Here is a 21,681-nt window from a genome sequence, read left to right as displayed (position 1 = left end):
ACTGCTCTTGTTTAAACAAATTTTTATTGGAGGATTATTGCTTTATAATATTATGCTGGTTCCTGCCACACATCAACATGGATCAAGGTGAGTCACTATTAAGGTTGTGTTAACCCAAGGATGATATTTTACGATCAATATTTCTACAAAGTTTTTCCAGGATGGGAGGCACCCAGCTACAACATTTTGGCCAAAGGAGCTTCACTGGTTTGAGAGATGGTTGTGTAAGAGGGGAGAATTAGAGGGGCAACTTTATTAGCCTTCTCAGTTTGATTTTCCTGGTGTCTGAAAATCCACAAAAATGAGTTATTTCAAAGCTGGCTACGTTTGCTGAAATTCTCTGGCATAGTAGTCTTCACCACAACATGCCCAAAGACCATGCACAGAATATCTGGAAGCAGTGCTGAGGCAGAGGCAGCCTTGCAATGTATGGGGGAGAAGAGTTAGCAGGGCGACCCACAGCCCTTCTTGCCCTGCCATCCAGTACTGGGCAGGCTGGCTTCTTTTGGATGCCCACACACAAATCTGGCCATCTTACTGTAGGAAGCCAAGACTCAAGGTCTACAATCAAGGCGACCAAATGACTTCCGATATACAGAAGCAGTGCTCTGGGAGAGATGAGCCAGGATGAGGCTCCGTGGCTCAGCAGAAAACCCAGAGAGGTAAACTGAGGGCTTTGTAGAATGTCAGGGGAGGGGAAATACACTGACGCTTAAAAGCTGTTTCGGGATGATTTGAGAGACTAGCATTGAAACATATACATTGCTATGCTAAGTCACTTCAGTTGTGTCCGACTCTGTGCAACCCCATAGACAGCAGCCCACCAGGCTCCCACGTCCCTGGGATTCTCCAGGCAAGAACATTGGAGTGGGTTGCCATTTCCTTTTCCAATGCATGAAAGTGAAAAGTGAAAGTGAAGTTGTTCAGTTGTGTCCGGCCCTCAGCGACCCCATGGACTGCAGCCTACCAGGGTCCTCTGTCCATGGCATTTATACATTACCATATGCAAAACAGATAACCAGTGTGACTTTGATGTATGAAGCAGGGCACCCAAAGCCGGGGCTCTGGGACAACCTGGACAGACAGGGTGGGGAGGGAGGTGGAAGGGGGGCTCAGACGGAGGGACACATGTACACAGATGGCCAATTTATGTTGATGTATGGCAGAAACCATCACAATATGGTAAAGCAATTATCTTCCAATTAAAATTAAAAAAGAAAAGAAAAAAAAAAAACTTGTTTTGTTATTGCTTGTCCCAAAGCTGAGGGATTTTAGATCAGTCAGGCAGCTTCAACCCACAAGTATTCCATATACCAAAGCATTTCAAATACGGAAGGATGTGCTGACCGTAAAGCAGGATGGAGCAACCCAGAAGCCCTCCTAACCGGGAGCCTGGGTGAGAGAAGGGAGCCCAGAGGGCAAGGCCACGCTGGGGGAATGAAGATGGTGATCACAGGCACTCGGCTTCTCTGGACCTAAGTTAGCTCAAGCCACAGGAATCCAGATCTCCTGTCCCAGCGAGTTCGGTTGATGCTTTTCCAAGATAAAAACCCCAAATCCCCAGGGACAGGCCTGGGTTTCCTATTCCTTTTTCATCAAGGCTCAATTCAAGGTGAAGGCACAGCATCAGACTAACCGCACTGCCAGTCAGGGACAGCGAGGGGACAGCAAGGGGACAGCGTCAGCGCCAGGGTGGGTCAGAGGACCAGGACGGCTTGTGGCCTTCATCTCGGCCACAACGGGGTGGGAGGGGGGGTCGTGCTTCCCTCTCCTCGCTCGCCTGACCTCGGGCACCAGCCTAGTCGGAGGCTTTGTTCTTCAGGGGAAAGAGTAACAGCTACTTGTGGGCTCGCGGACTTGGGGTGAGGACAGGAAAAACGAAACGAGGAAAAGCCACCGAATCGAATGCGCTCCTGCTTTCCTCTCACTCCAAAGCTCCCTGTGCAGAGAGGAGTGAGTTCTGTCTTTGAATCATTAAAGCTCTTCGAGGCTAAGATTTAGAGGAGGAAATGGCAACCCACTCCAGTATCCTTGCCTGGAGAATCCCATGGACAGAGGAGCCTGGTGGGCTACAGTCCATGGGGTCGCAGGAGTTGGACATGACTGAGCAACTGAACTGAATTGAACTGAGGCTAAGATTTGGTGGATGGATCTGATACCATTCTTAGGGCGGGCCAAAGTATTCCCCAGTTATTCATATTTATCCCCCAAATTATCTGCAAGATACTCTTGGGAAGATAAACAGCATGAAGGAAAATGAGAAGCTGAGAGAGAGTTGTGACACCTGCCCCCCACCCCCCGCTTATTTAATCAAGAAACACCACGCTGGGACTCCATCTTAGCCTCTAGCCCCCTGGTTTTCCTGCCCTCAGCATTTTTTAGGTTCTTGATGACATTCTAACTCACATGTTTCAAATACTTGCTTCCTAAGGACAGAAGAGTAACTTACGAAAATAATTTTGTTCTTCTCCAAAGCATCGACAGTTCTGGGAAATACTAAATACACTCAGAAAAACAGAATACATCCTGTTTACCACTTCTGGAACTTGACATTCCCAAATGTAAAGTGGGGAAGACAGTCAGATAAAGAGATGAGTGAAAGTGCAGGCAGACACACAACTCTGGCTACCTTAACTGTGGAAGACAGCAGTTCTATTTCTTTAAGACAGCAGTTCTATTAAAGCAGACTCAGGATAATAACAAGGCCAGATGCTTTCAAAGGAGACGCATCTGTCACTTGGAAACACTCCTGGGTTGCACAGTGGGTATCTGGGAGAAGGGTGAGCAGTTAAGTCTTGTCCCGGAATCAGAGCATTGATGAGCAAAGGAGAGCTGTTCTTCCCCTGTCCCTCCGGCTCAGGGTCAAACCTCAGCTCTTTGGTTCCCCAGGTAGGCAACCTTGGGCAAATTGCTCATTCCCTCTAAATCTCAGTTTCTCATCTGTGAAACAAGAATGACGATACCTACCTTTCAGGGCTCAAGTCAAGATAAAAGAGATGATGTCTAGAAAGTACTAGGCGGAATGTCTAGGGCACAGTAATGCCAAACAACAGCAGCTGCTTGGCTTTGTTTTTAGTGCTCATTCATTTACTTATTTCATTTCTGGCCGTGCTGGGTCTTAGTGGTGGCCCTCGGGATCTTCAGTCATGGCATGCCGGATCTTTAGTTGGGCCATGTGGAATCTAGCTCCCTGACCAGGGACTGAACCCAGGCCCCCTGCATCAGGAGCATGGAGTCTTAGCCACTGGACCACCAGGGAAATCGCTTGGTTTTGGTTTTAAATCCTGGGGGCAAAGGCAGGAGATGAGAGGAGGAAGAAGTTTCTTGCTGAGTTTAAAGCTTAAACCCCCAGGAGTGTTCTGCCTTGGAAATTCTGTCAGCTTGTTTGAGTCAAACCTGTTCTTGAATATTCTTCTGCAGTCTGCATTTCATGCCTGCTCCGTTCCCAGGAAGATCCCCTGGAGAAGGAAATGGCAACTCACTCCAGTATTCTTGCCTGGGAAATCCCATGGACAGAAGAGCCTGAGGGGCTACAGCCCATGGTGTTGCAAAAGAATTGGACATGGCTTAGCAACTAAACAACAAGAACAACAATATATGGAGGAGGGCATGGCAACCCACTCCAGTATTCTGGCCTGGAGAATCCCATGGACAGAGGAGCCTGGTGGGCTATACAGTCCATAGGGTTGCACAGAGTTGGACACGACTGAAGAGACTTAGCACGCACGCCATTCCCAACAAGCTGGCGGCCTCCCCAGCTCAGAGGCTCCAACTCAGCCATTGGTTAATCCTAAATGCTCCTGCCTTCGGGTCCTTTGGCTCTAAAGAGCTCTCCAAGATCTCGAAGACCAGCCTTGCAGGCAGCCCCTTTGTGCTTCGGGAATAATAGTGAGTCAGACAATCACTGAGCTCTGTGCTCAGGCTCTGAAGTAGCCTGCTTAACTTCACGACAACCTCATGAGATAGACTCCAGTAGTCTCAGCCCTACTGCACAGGTAAGGACATGAAGGCTTAGAGAGATGAAATTATCTGGGAAGTGAGGAGACAAGGGTCCAGAGCGTGGGGGACAGGAGGAGCATGTTTGGCTTTCCAGAGCCTTGGCTTCCTCGGCTGGGAGGGGAAAGGAAGTGAAGTGAAAGTCGCTCAGTTGTGTCCGACTCTTTGCGACCCCATGGACTATACAGGCCATGGAATTCTCCAGGCCAGAATACTGGAGTGGGTAGCCTTTTGGGCCCAAGGGCTGGATGGGCTTAATGATGATAATAATACCTAGGGTGAACACTTACTGGGCACTTACTCTGGACCAGACACAGTTCTTCCAAGGGTGTTACGTGTGCTGTCTCATCTAATCTTCACTGCGGTTATCCCCATTTCACAGATACAAAAACTCAGATCATGCTTAACTGGTGGAACTGGAACCCAAGCTCCGGCAGTCTGGCTCCGAAGTTTACCCAACTAACATTTTCTGCACCTTGATCTTATCAACGGTAATGGGTGAAGGCTTAAAAGCTTGTTCTCCACTCCAAACAAACTGTAGGGACTAAATAGCTCCAGGTGAACAGGATCAAGGAGACAATTCAAGTGAATTGGGATTTTTTTGCATGTAAGAAATTGAGTCTGAAAGGTTCTAATTACTGTCAACAGGAAAGACTGAAGCTCCAGCATTGCGGCCTGTGCTGGGCTGGGGGCCACGGGGAGGCAGGAATGAGTACACCTGAGCGGCGGCTACACCACGAATCCCACCCACTGCCGGCGCTCCACCCCGGCAGGTGCAGGAAGGCAAGCGGTGTGCACCTCCAGATGCCTGCTCTAAAGGAATCGCCCAGGTCCTGAAAAGTTCAAAGGCAAAGACATGAGACGAGTTTGGTATAAGATCAAAATCAACATTCCCCGCAAACTGGTGCTGCTCTTTTTGTGGGTGGCCACAGCTGTTCATCTTTCTTATTCTAAACCTCCTAAGAGCCCCAATGACTGTGTGCCTGGCTCGGGGACCAAAGGTCTCAACCCCGCTCCATCCTATCATCTCAGGAGGCTGCTCGGTACTGCGTCGTGGCTCCCGGCATGGACTCTGGAGTTCGACTGCCTGGGTCCAGATCCAAGCCTTGCCACTGATTTCAAAGTACTGACCTTTAAGCGTTCTATGCCTCAGTTTCAACATCTATAAAGTGGGGATAAGGATAACCAACATCATACAGTTGTTCTGAGTTAAACTACTGAGAACAAGGGTGCCATCATAAGTGCTCTGTTAGTATTTGATATTATTATTTCAGAAATAAAGAAACAAGGTTTCTTTATGAGATTCAGATGTTTGCTAGTTTAGCATTCAAGGTCCAGTGAGTCATACTCTAGCAGGTAGGATCTGACAGGTTTGTGGGGGACGTGACTTCTGATGATAGGATTATTTATGCCAGGTGACTTGCAGACTTTATATCTAAGGTAAAATACAGATAGAGGAAAACAACAGAATGGGAAAGACTAGAGATCTGTTCAAGAAAACTGGAGGTATTAAGGGAATATTTCATGCAAGGAATGGCACAACAAAGGACAGGAACAGCAAGGACCTAACAGAAGCAGAAGTGATTAAGAAGAGGTGGCAAGAATACACAGAGAAACCATATAAGAAAGGTGTTCATGACCCAGATAACCATGATAGCACAGTCACTCACCTAGAGCCAGACATCCTGGAGTGTGACATCAAGTGGGCCTTAGGAAGCATTACTATGAATAAAGCTAACGGAGGTAACTGAATTCCAGCTGAGCTATTTCAAATCCTAAAAGATGATGCTGTTAAAGTGCTGCACTCAATATGTCAGCAAATTTGGATAACTCAGTGGACACCAGACTGGAAAAGGTCAGTTTCCATTCCAATCTCAAAGAAGAGCAAAGAAAGCTCAAACTACTGCACAACTGAGCTCATTCTACATGCTGATACAGTTATGCGCAAAATCCTTCAAGCTAGGCTTTAGCAGTATATGAATCAAGAACTTCCAGAAGTAAAAGCTGCATTTACAAGAGGCAGAGGAACCAGAGATCAAATTGCCAACATTTGTTGGATCATGGAGAAAGCAAGGGAGTTCCAGAAAAACATCTACTTCTGCTTCATTGACTACCCTAAAGCCTCTGACTGTGTTCAGTTCAGTTCAGTCGCTCAAGTTGTGTCTGACTCTTTGCGACCCTATGAACTGCAGCACACCAGGCTTCCCTGTCCATCACCAAGGCCCAGAGCTTGCTCAAACTCATGTCTATCAAGTTGGTGATGCCATCCAACCATCTCATTTTTTTGGGTGTGTGGATTTGCCTGTGGGGATCACAACAAACTGTGGAAAATTCTGAAAGAGATGGGAATACCAGACCACCTTACTTGTCTCCTGAGAAACCTGTATGCAGGTCAAGAAGCAACAGTTAGAACCGGACATGGAACAACAGACTGGTTCCAAACTGGGAAAGGAATACGTCAAGGCTGTACAGTGTCACCCTGCTTATTTAACTTATATCCAGAGTGCATCATGAGAAATGCTGGTCTGGCTGAATCACAAGCTGGAATCAAGACTTCCGGGAGAAATATCAATAACCTTCAACACACAGATGATACCACTCTAATGGCAGACAGTGAAGAGAAACTAAAGAGCCTCTTGGTGAGGAGAGTGAAAAGCTAGCTTAAAACTCAACACTCAAAAATGGCATCCGGTCCCATCACGTTATGGCAAACAGAAGGGGAAAAAGTGGAAGCAGTGACAAATTTTATTTTCTTGGGCTCCAAAATCACTGTGGATGGTGACTGCAGCCGTGAAATTAAAAGACGCTTGTTTCTTGGAAGGAAAGTTATGAAAACCTATACAGTATATTAAAAAGCAGAGACATTACTATGTCGACAAAGGTCTGTATAGTCAAAGCTATAGTTTTTCCAGTAGTCATGCATGGATGTGAGAGTTGGTCCATAAAGAAGGCTGAACATTGAAGAATTGATGCTTTTGAATTGTGATGTGGGAGACTCTTGAGAGTCCCTGGACTGCAAGCAGATCAAACCAGTCAATCCTAAGGGAAATCAGTCCTGAATATTCATTGGAAGGACTGATGCTGAAGCTGAAGCTCCAGTACTTTGGCCACCTGATGCAAAGAGCTGACTCACTGGAAAAGACTGTGATGCTGGGAGAGACTGAGGGCAGGGGGAGGAGAGGGTGGCAGAGGATGAGATGGTTAGAGAGCATCACTGACTCAATGGACATGAAACTGAGCAAACTTTGGGAGTCGGTGGAAGGCAGAGGAGCAGTCCATGGGGTCACAGAGTGAGACACAACTTAGCCACTGAACAACAACAACAACAAAAATACAGATACCTTGCGGGTGGGCAGGGCAGTTGTGTTACTGCAGAGCCCAGACTTCGTAATCAGATGACCTGGCTTCAAAACCTGGTCCCGCTAGTTACCGCTGGCGTGACTTGGACAAGTTAGACAACTTCTGTTTCCTTTTCCTGTTTTTGGCTGCAGCTTGTGGGATCTTAGACCCTCTACCAGGATAGAATCTGTGGCCTCAGCAGTAAAAGCTCGGAGTCCCCGCCACTGGCCTACTGGGGAATTCCCTAGACAACTTTTCTGAACCTTGGTTTCCTCTTAGTAATATGACTAACAACAGTACCTGTCTAATGGGATTGTTATAAAAATAAAAGGAGGTAATTTGCATATGAGGTGTTTCTAAAAAATTATCAAAATGTTCAGTAAATGGGAGAATTGTTTAATAATTATTAACTGAAGTCCTGAAATTAAGGCATCTTTGGACCTAACTAAAGTCCTCAGCACAATGTCGGATTATAGTACTAAACAGCCGCTGAAAGAACAAATGAATAAAGCACGCACCGCACAGTGACCCAGGTTAAATTCAGAGGGACGAGTTTCTGGTCGCCGCGTGAACAGAGAGACGAGGGGTTTCCAGACACAGGAGGCATGACTGTAAATTTAGGGTAGTGCAAGGAGGTGCCGGGTGCTGGAAATGGAAAACGTGCTGGTTGGTTGGGTAACCCGGCTCTCAGTGAACTGAATGAACTACAGCAGGTGTAACTACACTCCATGGCCTCGCTGATAGCTAGCACTTTCTTAGCAAGCGCTCAGTCCAATCAACCTGAATACTTATTTTCACTGGAACAGATAAGCAGTTTTACCATGAAAATCAGAGGAAGCCTAGGGTTCGCTTCTTAGGCATTCAGTTTACCACTGTTAAAACTCTGGGGCTTCCCAGGTGGCGCTAGTGGTTAAGAACCTGCCTGCCAGTGCAGGAAACCACAGAGGCTCGGGTTTGACTCTGGGTCAGGAAGATCCCCTGGAGGAGAGCGTGGCAACCCACTCCAGCATTCTTGCCCGCGGAATCCCAGGGACAGAGGAGTCTGGAGGGCTCCGCAGGGTCTCAAAGAGTCCCTGACTGAAGTGCTTTGGCATGCGTGCCCTGTTACAACTCTGGAAAGAATACTGAAGTTTTCAACACACCCAACCCCTGACTCAAAATATTCTTTTCTCGGCTGTCCCACTCTAATCCTAGAGAGTGATGGATGAGGTTATGATGGCTGAGAAAACTCATCTCGTCAGAAATTAGTCACGCTCAATATGTTCAAGGGCTTCTTGGAAAAGAAGGATTGAAGACCTTCTCTTGTCTTTTCTCCATCTGGTCTTGCCTTCCTGGTGTGGAAACTCTGGGCTCTGAAGCTCTGTGGGGGCAGCTGAGTCATCTCTACATCTTCCTCACAGACCACCATGTGGGTCCACACATTTGGTCCGAAGAACTGCGGCGGTGTGTAGTTGAAGACTCAGATGCCTCTTTGCTCTCCCTGGGAAATGGTGCCCTTTGCAGGGTCACAGTGGTGTCAAGAAAGCAAGGATGAAGGAACAAGGGCCATATCTTTGTCCCTTACTCATAGAAGCCTTCCCCCAAGCCTGACTGAATCGAGGGTTGTTTTTATTTTTATTTATTTATTTTTACCTCCGAAAGTCTGGAGGAGGAACTGGGGTTTAGTCTGAGTTCATTTGCATGAGTGCCTTCAGGCTGAGGGCTGGGACAGGAGCCGGAGATAATGAAATGCTCCCAAGCCACGGGGAATCCCAGAGGACTGAACAGCCTCTAGTTGGTTGGCTGCATGATCTCAGTAGGAACTACCACAGAGTCCAGAGAACACCGCAGCCCATGAGTGGACTCTCCAATTTTCAGTTGCCATTGTGTTTATGTTCTTTCATGCAGGGGTTGTGAAGTCTCCTTCCAAATGACACTTGCCCCCCAGCCAGGCTGCTCTGCCAAGAGATGCTCGGAAGGACATGGATAATTCAGGGCATGACCATACCACCCCTTCCTTTCCCCAGGGCACTGAGGCTTTGGTACCAGTCCGCAGCTGAGTAAATATCTCAGCGCTACTCTGCAAGGAGGGGAAGGGAGAGAGGGGGGAGTAGGAGGAGGCGGCGAGACATCTGACAGCTTCACCCCTCATGTAGCACTGGGTACCATGAGACACAGGAAAACTGCAAACATCCACGGGGGATGTTCTTGTCCAGCAAAACCTCAGAGGAAGGGCAGGCTGTGTTCTTAAATTTTATCTTCTTTGATAGCACGGTTGTTTTATATTGTAAATGGAGGGAAATGATAGTTTACTGAAAGGGAAATGATTTTACAAAAGGAATGAGAAGCAGCAATGGCTCCCAGTGACACCTGTGGGGCATTATTAATGCAATTCTTTGCCAACTCATTAGTCTCCAGGCTCTGCGAAGTGTGTTCAAACAGGGGCAGAGAGCCAGACTCTTTCGTTTTCATATTTGATTATAACAAAGCCCAACACCAAGTGACTATTACTTCTTGACCAGTACATACATTCTAGGCAAAGTATTAAATCAGGTACAGTAACAATTTTGCCCCGAATTTTAGAATGAACAAAAGAAATTCCCCAGGGAGACGTCCCAGGGGGTCCAGTGGTTAAGAATTCACCTGCCAATGCAGGGGACATGGCTTTGATCCCGGATCCAGGAAGATCCCACAGGAGACAACTAAGCCCGTGAGCCACAAGTCCTGAGTCCGTGGGCCCTGGAGCCCGGGCTCTGCAACGACAGAAGCCACCATGCTGAGAAGCTCGTGCACGGCAACCAGAGTAGCTCCCAGCTCACCGCTACTAGAAAAACCCCGAGTGCAGCAGTGAAGACGCAGCACTTCCACCAATAACGACAAAGTCCCCAGAAACTCTTATACAAAGATTTAAAGAGACATGAGCATTTCTAATCAGGGTCTGAAAGCTCTTCCCCAGGGATTGTGTTCGGCACATCCCAGCAGTCTGATCAGGTGAGGGGCTGCGGGACTGAACCGGAGGGCTGGGCTGGCATGGAAGAACCCTCCAGACTGGGCCAGACCCTCAGGGTGCCACCCTCTCTTCTGGACGTCATGATGCAGCTGCTGAGAGGTGGAGGACCGGGGCAAGGCCTGGGGCTGGCAGGGGCGGGGGGCACTGCCTTAGCTCTGATGACCACGTGAAACCCAACAGGCTGCCTGTGCCCAGGCTGGGGAGACAGGTGACATTGTGAAAGGAGGCACCAGCTAGGAGAAAAGAAGAGTCTCTCTCCAGCAGCAACAGGGCTGGCTCCTCGGGCACGGGCATGATTTCCAGATGGTTTACTGAGGACATGGAGGCAGCTTTCCTAAAGAGCCCAGCAGCCCTTCAAGGAAGCTACCTCAAGCCTAGCGTTCACAAAAGGGAGTGCCTTTGGAGGCAGAGGTTTCAGAGCCGAAGTGTAATTTTCATCCTGGAAGAAGTAGGGACCACCGCAAACTCCTATGAGCCACTTCTGTTTTTAATACAACAGAAACGGTCAAACAGGCGCAAGAGCTGGAGGATGAAGTAAGGGTGAGAGGAAAATCCTGCCCTCTCGATGGTGGCGTATCTGGAACACCTCACTCAATTTTTGAAAAGCAGGCAGTATTTAAAATTTCCTGCTGAGTGTGTGTTAGTTGCTCAGTCATGTCCGACCCTTTATGACCCCTTGGCCTGCCAGGATCCTCTTGTTCATGGCATCCCCCAGGCAAGACTACTGGAGTGAGTTGCCATTCCCTGCTCCAGGGGCACTTCCCCACCCAGCCTGAATCTCCTGCTCCGCGGGCACCTTCTTTACCATCTGAGCCACCTAGGGTTGTAATGGCCGAAATGAGGATTTTCAAGCCTTTTTTTTTTTTTTAAGTCTGTTTTCCCACAAAGATACCTCCTGATGTACAGAAAAAAAAACTTGGTCTGAGTTCTGCAAAAAACTAATTCTGTGATTCTGGCCACAGGTTTTTTGGACCTCCATTTCCTCACCTATAAAATAAGAACGTTGTGGTATGTGAGGGCTGAACAAAATTTTTAAACAGATACACTTTTTAAAGGGGCTTCCCTGGTGACTCAGTGGTAAAGAATCCACCTGCCAATGCAGGGGACGTGGGTTGGATCCTTGGGTCGGGAAGATCCCCTGGAGAAGCAAATGGCAACCCGCTCCAGTCTTCTTGGCCGGGAAACCCCATGGACAGAGGAGCCTGGCGGGCTGCAGTCCGTGGGGTCGCAAAAGAGTCACACATGACTTTGTGTCCAAACAATACAACAATTCACTTTAAAAAAAGAAAAGGAAACCTTGGGAGCTCCCCGGCCATCCTCGGATTCTGCCCTCTCACCGCCAAGGGTGTGAGTTCAATCCGCAGTCCGGGAACTATGATCGCACCAGCCAGAAGGTGCACCCCTGCTCTCCCCCCACCAAAAGGAAGTCCTATAAGGAAACTTAACGTATAACAGATAAAAACAAGCCTTTTCTGACCTAACTTTGTCCTCAACAGCCTTTACTAGAGGTGTGGGGGTGAGGAGGCTGGGGAAGAAGGCCTGAGGAACTACTTTGAAACTGTGGGCTCTACCCACACACCCCAGCTCCTGAGCCGGTACGCGGCGGCTAGAGGAAAGCCTTCACTAGCAAGGAGAGGACCCACGTGCCGCAGTGAACGTCCTGCGTGCCGCAACTAAGACCTGCCACAACCAAAGAAACAAATACCTATGCAAGCAAAATAACACGCCAGGCTCTGTGCAGGACGGCTTATAAATCGCTGGCCCTGACCCCGAGTGGATGTCATACAGCGTATGGCTAAGGGTGCGGGTCCTGACTCAGCCGACCAGGATCTAAATCCTGGTGCTGAAGCTAAGTAGCCATGTAGCAGTGAGCATGCCCACTAGAAACGGCCATAAATCATCATCATATGACTGTGAATAAAGATGATGCTAATACTGATCATGAAGAGCTCTTGAGAGGATTCGAACAGGCGATCAAAAAGAGAGGGGTAGTAAACTTCACGTTCTAGTACACGACACCGGGCAAGCGTTCAGCAGAGTGCCTACTCCGGTGTCTGAGGCACGCAGGCGGGATGGCACCTGCAGAACAAAGGCTCAGTTCATGGAAGCTCTCCAGCTCCAGCCAGTGGGTGGCTAGAACCATCTTATACCTTATCGCATAATTATTTTCTCTCGCTGCCTTTGTTCTTATTGACGAGTGAATAACAGACTTCCTGCCCCAAGGCAGGTGCACACCACCTTCCTGGATAGTCAGTGCGCTGCCAACCCTCTCTTCTTACAATTAAAAGTAATGATGAGTCATATTTACAGAGAGGCTGTATAATTATGCAAACCATTTTCATACGCATTACCACTTTTGATCTTCATAAGAAACCTGTGGGGCAGAAAGAGGAAAGTGGGAATAAAAGTATTCCCGTTTTTATAGATGAAGAAAGTCAGCCTCATTCAGGGATAAAATCACCAAGTAAGCGGTAGAGACAGGGTCCAATCAAGCTTCCCACTCCAGGGAATGGCCTCTTTCTACTGTGGAGGCCAGTTCCCTGTGATGCCATACGGCCCCTGGGACCCTGGGCTCTCAGCCTGCTTTTATCTCTCCTAGAGAATTCAGTAGTGAGAATGCAGTGAATGTTAGCTGCAGACGCTATTATTGTCATTTCGGTTACGTTGAAATCTACCACCGGGCATTCTACCTCTTTCTAGCATCCTTCTCCTAGGCTGACCCCACGGTCAGATGTGGTGTGTCTGGCTCCCAGCTTCCTGGTTGCCCCCTCCAGTCAAACTGAGAAGGCCCTTCTATTTTAGGTGACCCGCTGCTAATCTCTAAAAGAAAACAGAGAAGGGAAACAAACACAACAAACACGCTGAGTCATTAGAAGCCTGTGTCTGCAATGGTAACAGGCCCAGGCTTAGGTTAGCAAAAGTATATTGAATGTACATAAAAAATAATTCCAACTACCTTTTTTCCTTTTCCAATTTAAAATGAGGCTGACAACCTGAAACAACAGAAGTCAACTATACTTCAATAAAACATATATAGTTAAAAAAATAAAAAATAAAATGAGGCTTAAAAAAAAATTTGGCATGGAGTTTTATAAGCTATCAGCAAAATTATCTGATGAGGACTTGTCTGAGAAAGCAAGCCACAGAAAACAAAACCCAATAAAAGTTATTATTTTTCTGGGCTTTCTGCTGTCCAAAGTAGCCATAGAATAAATAAGAAGTGGAACAGATTATGCATTTGTTTTGCTTAAAATGCATTTTCCTTCTTTTCTAAATAAATATACTAAGAAGCGGTGGCTAACAGAGTTACTCACAGAGGGTGAGCCGAACCAAGACAGACTAAAAATAAAAAACAATCTAAGTTCTCTGGTTCTCAGTGATGGCACGAGTAGGGGAAGGCTGTTGCCAGCCTGTAGGCGTATTTATAAAGACCACAGCCTGTTCTCTTGTCAGAATCCACTAACTTCCACCAAGGATGATGCATTTCTGGCTACCCATGAACTAAAAAAACAGATTTCACAAACAAACACAGAAGGAAGCAGAGAGAGGGCTGGATGCAGATAAACATGCACTTCTCGGGATGAACCCACCTTTGCCGTCCCCGCTGTTTCCTGCCTTCTGCGGGCATATATATTGCACCGTATCTATAATTATATGTATATGTGTGGGTCAGAGAAAGAGGTGTCCAGAGACACAGAGTGTCTGACTTTTTTTGGGATTGGATGGGAAAGGAAATTGATGTTAGCAGTTTCTGTTCCTTAAAGCCATCCTCTTTGTTTGTCAAAGTATGGTTTTCCTGGTAGAAGAGTCTTTGCCTGTAACACGAGTGAATCACTCATCTCACTTTAATAAAGATTCAAACCAAATGCTAGCGGCTCTCCATGCTGGGAAACGACACAATGGTTGGGCTGTCTCAACTCGGATCCTCATCTTTCAGTGCAGCTGGCAGGCATACAAAAGGAAAGGAAACAGGTAAAAAAAAAAAAAAATACCCCAGTGGCATCAAAGGATGAACCCACCCAGTTTCTTTCAGTCATAAACATGCTAGAAGACAAAGTCTGGTCTTACAGCGTTTGGATAAGTTACTCGGTGTGCCCATTGACGTGTGGCCTTCAACTGGGCACCAACTCTTTTTTTTTTTTTTAATATTTATTTGGCTGCTTCAAGTCTTAGTTTCAGAGCACAGACTCTCTAGCTGCGGTGCTTGGGCTTGGTTGCTCTGAGGCATGTAGGATCTTAGTGCGCTGACCAGGGATCGCACTCATGTCCCCTGAATCTCGAGGCAGATTCTTCACCACCAAGGGAGTCCCAACTGGGCACCAACTCTTTGTACCGCAGTTTCTTCTTCTGTCATGCCTCACATATAAATGATTGGGGTCGATCAAACTAAGTTTAAATATGTTTGAAAGTATTAAAGCATTATACCTTTTGAAGTTTGTCACAGTCATGTATAACCCATTTTAGAAAAATCAAACAAAAATATGAGCAGTGGGCAGACATTGACAGCTCTTAAAAAAGTAAGACCGTAGAAAAAGAAAAAAAAGTAAGACCATTCAGAACTATATAAAAAACTGCAAATTATTTGTCTCAATAATCCTCAGGGTTCTATTTGGATCTAGCATTCTAGGATTCGTTAACCTTAATTCTCTGTGGTTAAGGCAGCAACCTAAAAATCAGGGAGGACATAATTTGAATCTAGGTGTCAAGGCTGTATATTGTCACCCTGCTTATTTAACTTATATGCCGAGTACATCATGAGAAATGCTGGGCTGGAGGAAGCACAAGCTGTTATCAAGATTGCCGGGAGAAATATCAACAATCTCAGATATGCAGATGACACCACCCTTATGGCAGAAAGTGAAGAGGAACTAAAAAGTCTCTTGATGAAGGTGAAAGAGGAGAGTAAAAAAGTTGGCTTAAAGCTCAACATTCAGAAAATGAAGATCATGGCATCTTGTTCCATCACTTCATGGGAAATAGATGGGGAAACAGTGGAAACAGTGTCAGATTTTATTTTGGGGGGCTCCAAAATCACTGCAGATGGTGATTGTAGCCATGAAATTAAAAGACGCTTACTCCTTGGAAGGAAAGTTATGACCAACCTAGATAGCATATTAAAAAGCAGAGATATTACTTTGCCAACAAAGGTCCATCTAGTCAAGGCTATGGTTTTTCCTGTGGTCATGTATGGATGTGAGAGTTGGACTGTGAAGAGAGCTAAGTGCTGAAGAATTGATGCTTTTGAACCATGGTGTTGGAGAAGACTCTTGAGAGTCCCTTGGACTGCAAGGAGATCCAACCAGTCCATCCTAAAGGAGACCAATCCTGGGTGTTCCTTGGAAGGACTGATGCTGAGACTGAAACTCCAATACTTTGGCCACCTCATGTGAAGAGTTGTCTCATTGGAAAAGACCCTGATGCTGGGAGGGATTGGGGGCAGGAGAAGAAGGGGACGACAGGGGATGAGATGGCTGGATGGCATCACGGACTCGATGGACGTGAGTCTGGGTGGACTCTGGGAGCTGGCGATGGACAGGGAGGCCTGGCGGGCTGCGATTCATGGGGTCGCAAAGAGTCGGACACGACTGAGTGACTGAACTGAACTGAGCACAGAACTTGCTAGAAGAGTGAGGATGCTATAAACCCACATTACTGCCTTCTAGTGCAGCACATGTAGTCACTAACGGCATGAGATTTGGAATTAAAGACAGGCCTGAGTTCAAAATACCTGTTATTTCCTTGCTATGTGGCAAGGGCAAAATTCTTTGAGCCCTAGTTTTCACATCTGTAAAGTAGGATAAGACTTCATCCTTCTCGGACTCCATCCAGTGGGGGCCCAAACTGCATCTCTTACTCACCCCTTGCTCAGACCATTCCAGCCACACGGCTTTGCTGTTTCTTGAATATGTCACGCATGTTCTTGTCTCAAGCTTTTGTACCTGCTGTCTTCACTTATCTCTGTGTTGTGGTGACTTCTTTCAGGTCTCTCCTCAAATGCCATCCTAGCAGTAAAGCCTTTGGGGCCACAAGTATTCAAAACAGCCACTCCCCTACCCCTATTCCCTGTCTCATTCTCCTGCTTTATTTTTTTCCACAGTACTTATCACTGTATGACGTATTATATATTTTTTAACTTATTACCTACTAGGATACAGTAGTATTCTATTTATCTCCCTACTAGAATGTAAGCTCCAGGAAGGCAAAGATTTTGATTCTTTTATTCACTGTTGGTTCTCAATAAGTAATTGTAAGATGAACAAGACTTCCGTGATGATTAAGTGAGATGATGCTTGGGAAGCTCTTGGCATTCACTGAGACAGAATATGGCTGGAACACAGGTTTGTTTGGTTTGAACTGTATTTTTTAATTTTTTGAGTTAAAACATTAAAAAATCAAGACAATTCCCATAATTCAATCTAGGTTTCAGATATCCCTTTCCAAGCTTTTACAAAAGTAATTTTATGTTCTCTCTGGCTGTGCTGGGTCTTTGTTGCTCGCTGGCTTTTCTCTAACTGCAGAGAGCGGGGGCTTTTCTCTGGACGCAGTGTGGGCGTGTCTCAGCGCAGTGGCCTCTCTTGCAGTGGAACAGGGGCTCTTGGGTGCACAGGCTTCAGCAGTTTCGGCTCCTGGGCTCCAGAGCACGGGCTCAATAGTTACAGTGCATGGGCTTAGCTGCTCCTTGACATGTGGCATCCATCTTCCAGGATCACGGATCGAACCTGTGTCTCCGGCATTGGCAGGCGGATTCTTTACCACTGAGCCACCAGGGAAGCCCCCCAAAAAATTATTCTTAGAAAGGCCATTCCTTCACGGCCATGATCAGCTGAGCTGGGCAGAGGACGCCCTTGTTAGGTACCCACAATGCATTGCACTGAGTAACACCTGTGCTCCATATATTACCTGTCTGCCTGCTGCAGGCATGTGAATTTTCAACCCCAGATGTAGAATTTCTCTCTGGAAGCATTTACGATAAAGATTTATGACATCTGACTAAACAAGATGAAGATGAGAAGAAATGAACTAGATAATCTCATAATTATTCAGGGAGAGAGCAAAAAAAATTGTATACAGTATGATCTCATTTTTGCTTTATAAGAAAAAAAAAGGCTATAAACTTGCACAGAAAAAAGAATGGGCTACATCAAAGTGTTAATAATGGTGGTTAACTCTGGGTTTGGGGATTATGGGTGATTTGCATTTTCTCACAATCAGACTAAAATGTACTTCACAAAAGCCACCCAGACTAATGGTATGAAAATTATATCTCAGTAAAGCTGTCAGAGCGTGCAAGCAGACCAGCCAGCTGTCCAGAGAAAATGTCAATTCTGCATCTTCCTTCAGAAAGCCACTTCCATGCCCTCATTCTCAGGGGCTCTGTCTGCCCTCTCTAAGTCACTTGGTTTGTCCATAATGAAAAGAGTTTGCAAAGCTGATAATCATCTTTTAAAATCCTTAACATGCTTCTGGATCTTGTTAGAATGGCGTTTGGCTCTGCTTTACACATGCTCACAGTTTGGGCCCATGGGGCACAGTAAGCAGGGGTCGGGGGGTGGGGGGAGACACTTATCAAAGTCAGGGCTAAAACTGATCAGTTACAATACTAATCAGACTTCACTGCCTTTTAGTCACAGTTATTGATGGTCTTCCTTCCTTTCTACAGCCCATGATGATTCTTTGTTTCCTCCTGGGAGCAGTGTGGCTGAGCAGAGGGGAAGGGAGGCTCAGGAGACTTGGAACCCTGCCTTGGCTCTGCTGGGCTACCTCACTGGAGCAAGCTCCTTACTCTTTAGGCCTCAGTTTCTTCATCTGTAAAATGGAGGTAATGATCAGTTACCCAGTTGAGAGCAAGAGGCCAGATTTACGGCCTTGTGATCTCCAAGGCTCTTCTAAGTTACACAGCCACAAAATGGACTAAATTCCGATCCTGAGAACAAAAATGGATTTTCCAGGTGTCTGTACCCTACACAGTAATACCTAATGCATTTTAAGTTATTTTTTTTTTATGTGGACCATTTTTAAAGTCTTTATTGAATTTGTTACAATATTTTTTATGTTTTTATGCTCCTTTTTTTATGTTTTGGTTTTTTGGCCATGAGGCATGTGGGAATCTCAACTCTCTGACCAGCGAGGAATCAGAACTCGCACACCCTACATTGGATAGTGGAATCTTAACCCTTGGGCCACCAAGGAAGTCCACTAAATGTATTCACAACTTAACTAATAGGAAGTCTCAAATATCTAGATGCCAATAAGCCTCTAAGTAGGCAAAACAGATGTCACAAAGTTCACACACTAAAGCTTATGTGGTTAATGTACAGGCTTTCGAGAAATGTCCTGATTATACTCACAGTTTTTAATAAGCTTGGCCATCTAGTTTCTAAGCCCAGTACAGACTAGACAAAGTACCCTGGGAGAGGAAAAGGAAGTATAAAAGGCAGGTGCTAGGACAGCAGTGAGAAATTAGGCATTAACAGCATGATAGAAACTTGATTGAGAAGGAGAAATATTCAAAAGACAATTGATGCTTTTAAGGTACACTTCCATGGGCTTTGATGGCAGCAGTGTTTTCCAGCATAATGTAATTCACAAGTATATACTTAGGTGCAAGAGAAGTTCTATTTATGAATGCAGGGGGAGAAAAGAATGCAGAGAGTAGAATTATATATTTATTTAAATGTATTTTGAAAAGATTTCCATGTAAGTTATATTAAAAATGATAAAAAATTTTGGTACTCTAACCATGAAACAGAAGGCTGTAAAATGGTCAGTCTCTCCTTCTGAGTTTTTCTATGTTTACTGTTTCTAAGCCACTTATTTATCACTTTTTATCCACTGCCTCCTGATGTTGGTTATCTGTTTTTAAACTACCTTTCTGAATTCTATACACACATTACCTCATTTAATCCCTCATTACTGTCGTATTAGGTAAATATTGCTGTTCTCATTTTAGTTGCAGACACGGGGAGGTAAAGTCATTTGCCATTCCAGCTTTGCCTGAATCTGAAGCCTGTGGTTTTTAGTACTCCATGATTTTTCAATAATATATGTATCTGGCTGCCCCGTTACTACCGAAAGATTGGATCTTGAGAGTGAGGACTCATCTCACTTGCTTTTATATGCCATAGGGACTGGTACATAGTAGGCACGCAGAACATGTCCCGTGGACTTCATTTCTACAGCTCCTTATAAAGATCCCAAGCCGTTAAATGCAATGTAGTGTATCCCAAGGTCTCTCCCAGTATGGTTCATGGAGCATCTGTATCTCAGACCTACAGAATCAGACTCCTCAGGGTCAGGATGTGTGAATGTGCATTTAAATAAATAGCTCAGGTGACTTTTAATGTGTATCCACGCTTGGTGGGAGGACTTCCCTGGCGGTACAGTGGGTACCGGCTCTGCCGGCCGATGCAGAAGACGTGGGTTTGACCCCTGGCCTGGGAAGATCCCACAGGCTGCCGAGCAATCAGAGCCGGAGCACCACATGTACTGAATGCCTGTGCTCAGCCCCTGAAGCCCGGGTGCTTAGAGCCGGCGCTCTGCAACCGGGGGAGCCGCCCTGGCGAGAAGCCCCCGCACCACAGAGAGGAGCAGCCCCCGCTCGCAGCTCCTAGAGAGAGCCTGCCTGCAGCAATGAAGACCCAGCGCAACCAAAAATTAACAAATTAAGAAAAAACTCTTTAAAAATAACATAAACAAAGTTTGATGGGACTTCCTTGGTGGTCCAATGGTTAAGACTCTGCTTCCACTGCAGGGGGCCATGGGTTCCATCCCTGGTCAGGGATCTAAGATTCTGCATGCTGCATGGGGCCGCCAAAAAATTAAAAAACAAAAAGTCTGAGAACTGTTGACCTAGTGTTTGAAAGCACATTCTTTGGAGTTAGTTAATCCTGGCTTCAGATCTCGGTTCCATTACTTAATAGCTGAGTGATGTGGGCAAATTAGTTACTTACATTTTTTGAGCTTTAATTCCATCATCTTTAAATGGAAACAACAGAAACATCCACCTCACAGGATTCTTGAAGGGACAAAGTTCATCCATTTAGCAGGAATCATGGAACATCTAAATGTGCCCGATACTGCTTTTTAGGTGCTTAGGACATGTTACGGCACAAACAGACAAGTTCTTTGCCCTCCTGAAGCTTACCTTATGTTGGGAGAAGACAGATAAACAAAATAAGTAACTATATAGTTAGTAAGTAAGTCGAGTGGGAAAAATAGAACAGAGGAAACTGGGGAAGGCGTGTGAGGTAGCAGTTGTAGCGTCGTTTTACAGGGAGGAGGCTGCTGCTGCCGCGGCCAAGCCACTTCACTCGTGTCCAACTCTGTGCGACCCCAGAGACGGCAGCCCACCAGGCCCCGCCATCCCTGGGCTTCTCCAGGCAAGCACACTGGAGCGGGTTGCCATTTCCTTCTCCAATGCATGAAAGTGAAAAGTGAAAGGAGTCCAGTTAGGTTTCGTAAAGATGGTACCAAGCAAGGACTTGGAGAAAGTTAAAAAGTAACTTTGGCAGACCTCTGAGGGAAAAGCCTTCCTGGCAGAGGGGACAGCTGCTGCAAAGGCCACACGGAAGGAACGGGCCTGGCGGGTAATAGGAACAGCCCAGAAGCCAGTGGGGCTACAGCCAGAGCCAAGCAGAAAGGACTAAGGGGTGAGGCTGGAGAGATCACTGGAGTCAGTTCACGTGTGGCTTTCTAGGCCTACACATAAGGACTGAATAAGATAGTCATGTTAGGTGCACAGAACAGTATGTGGTATGTAGCCAACATTTAACGGGCGGCATCTACATCTGTGTTGACATGAATACCTTCTGGTCCCTAAGTAGAGCTAGTCTGGAAGGTCAGGCTACAGGGATAACAGCACCTTTTATGTGCTTTGGTGCGGTTTCAGAGTCCTTCAACGTTTCCCAAAGTACAGAGACCAAACAGATCAAAGGCCTGGGTGATCCCCAGCAGCCAGTAGAGATGGTTAATTCTCTGCAGGTGCTCAGAAAACTGAACTAACAGAGACACACAAAGTCAACAGAGCATCAATAAAAGACAGGGAGAGGGTAGGGTGTGGACGGGGTGGGCTTGGCTAAAGGCTGAAACCAACAGAAGAGTTGTTAGTAATGTAACAGAAAAAGCAGTGGAGCGTGGAGCGTCACCTACGGCAGATGAAACACATTCTAATATCAATGAGACCGAAGTCCAGAGAATAATGACTACAAACTGCTGGGGAGTGAGCCAGGGAGCCCATAAACATGAACACACTTGTATGGGGGGAAAACAAATTAAGAGATTCAGGCAAAACTGTCCCGTTTCCTGGTGGAGGAGGCTCTTTAATCTTTAATATCTCTCTCCTGACACCAGGCATGGAT

The 21,681-nt window shown here is 46.3% G+C and overlaps 1 protein-coding gene across 3 annotated transcripts in view; it reads right to left on the bottom strand.

Moving 5' to 3' along the window:
- CSTPP1 (centriolar satellite-associated tubulin polyglutamylase complex regulator 1) overlaps positions 1-21,681 on the bottom strand; it is a 213,966-nt gene that overhangs the window by 26,023 nt on the left and 166,262 nt on the right. The gene's annotated exons all lie outside the window — the stretch shown is intronic.

Source organism: Ovis canadensis, chromosome 15, assembly GCF_042477335.2.
Source record: "Ovis canadensis isolate MfBH-ARS-UI-01 breed Bighorn chromosome 15, ARS-UI_OviCan_v2, whole genome shotgun sequence".
NCBI lineage: Eukaryota > Metazoa > Chordata > Mammalia > Artiodactyla > Bovidae > Ovis > Ovis canadensis.
This window is presented reverse-complemented; position numbering and strand designations above follow the sequence as displayed.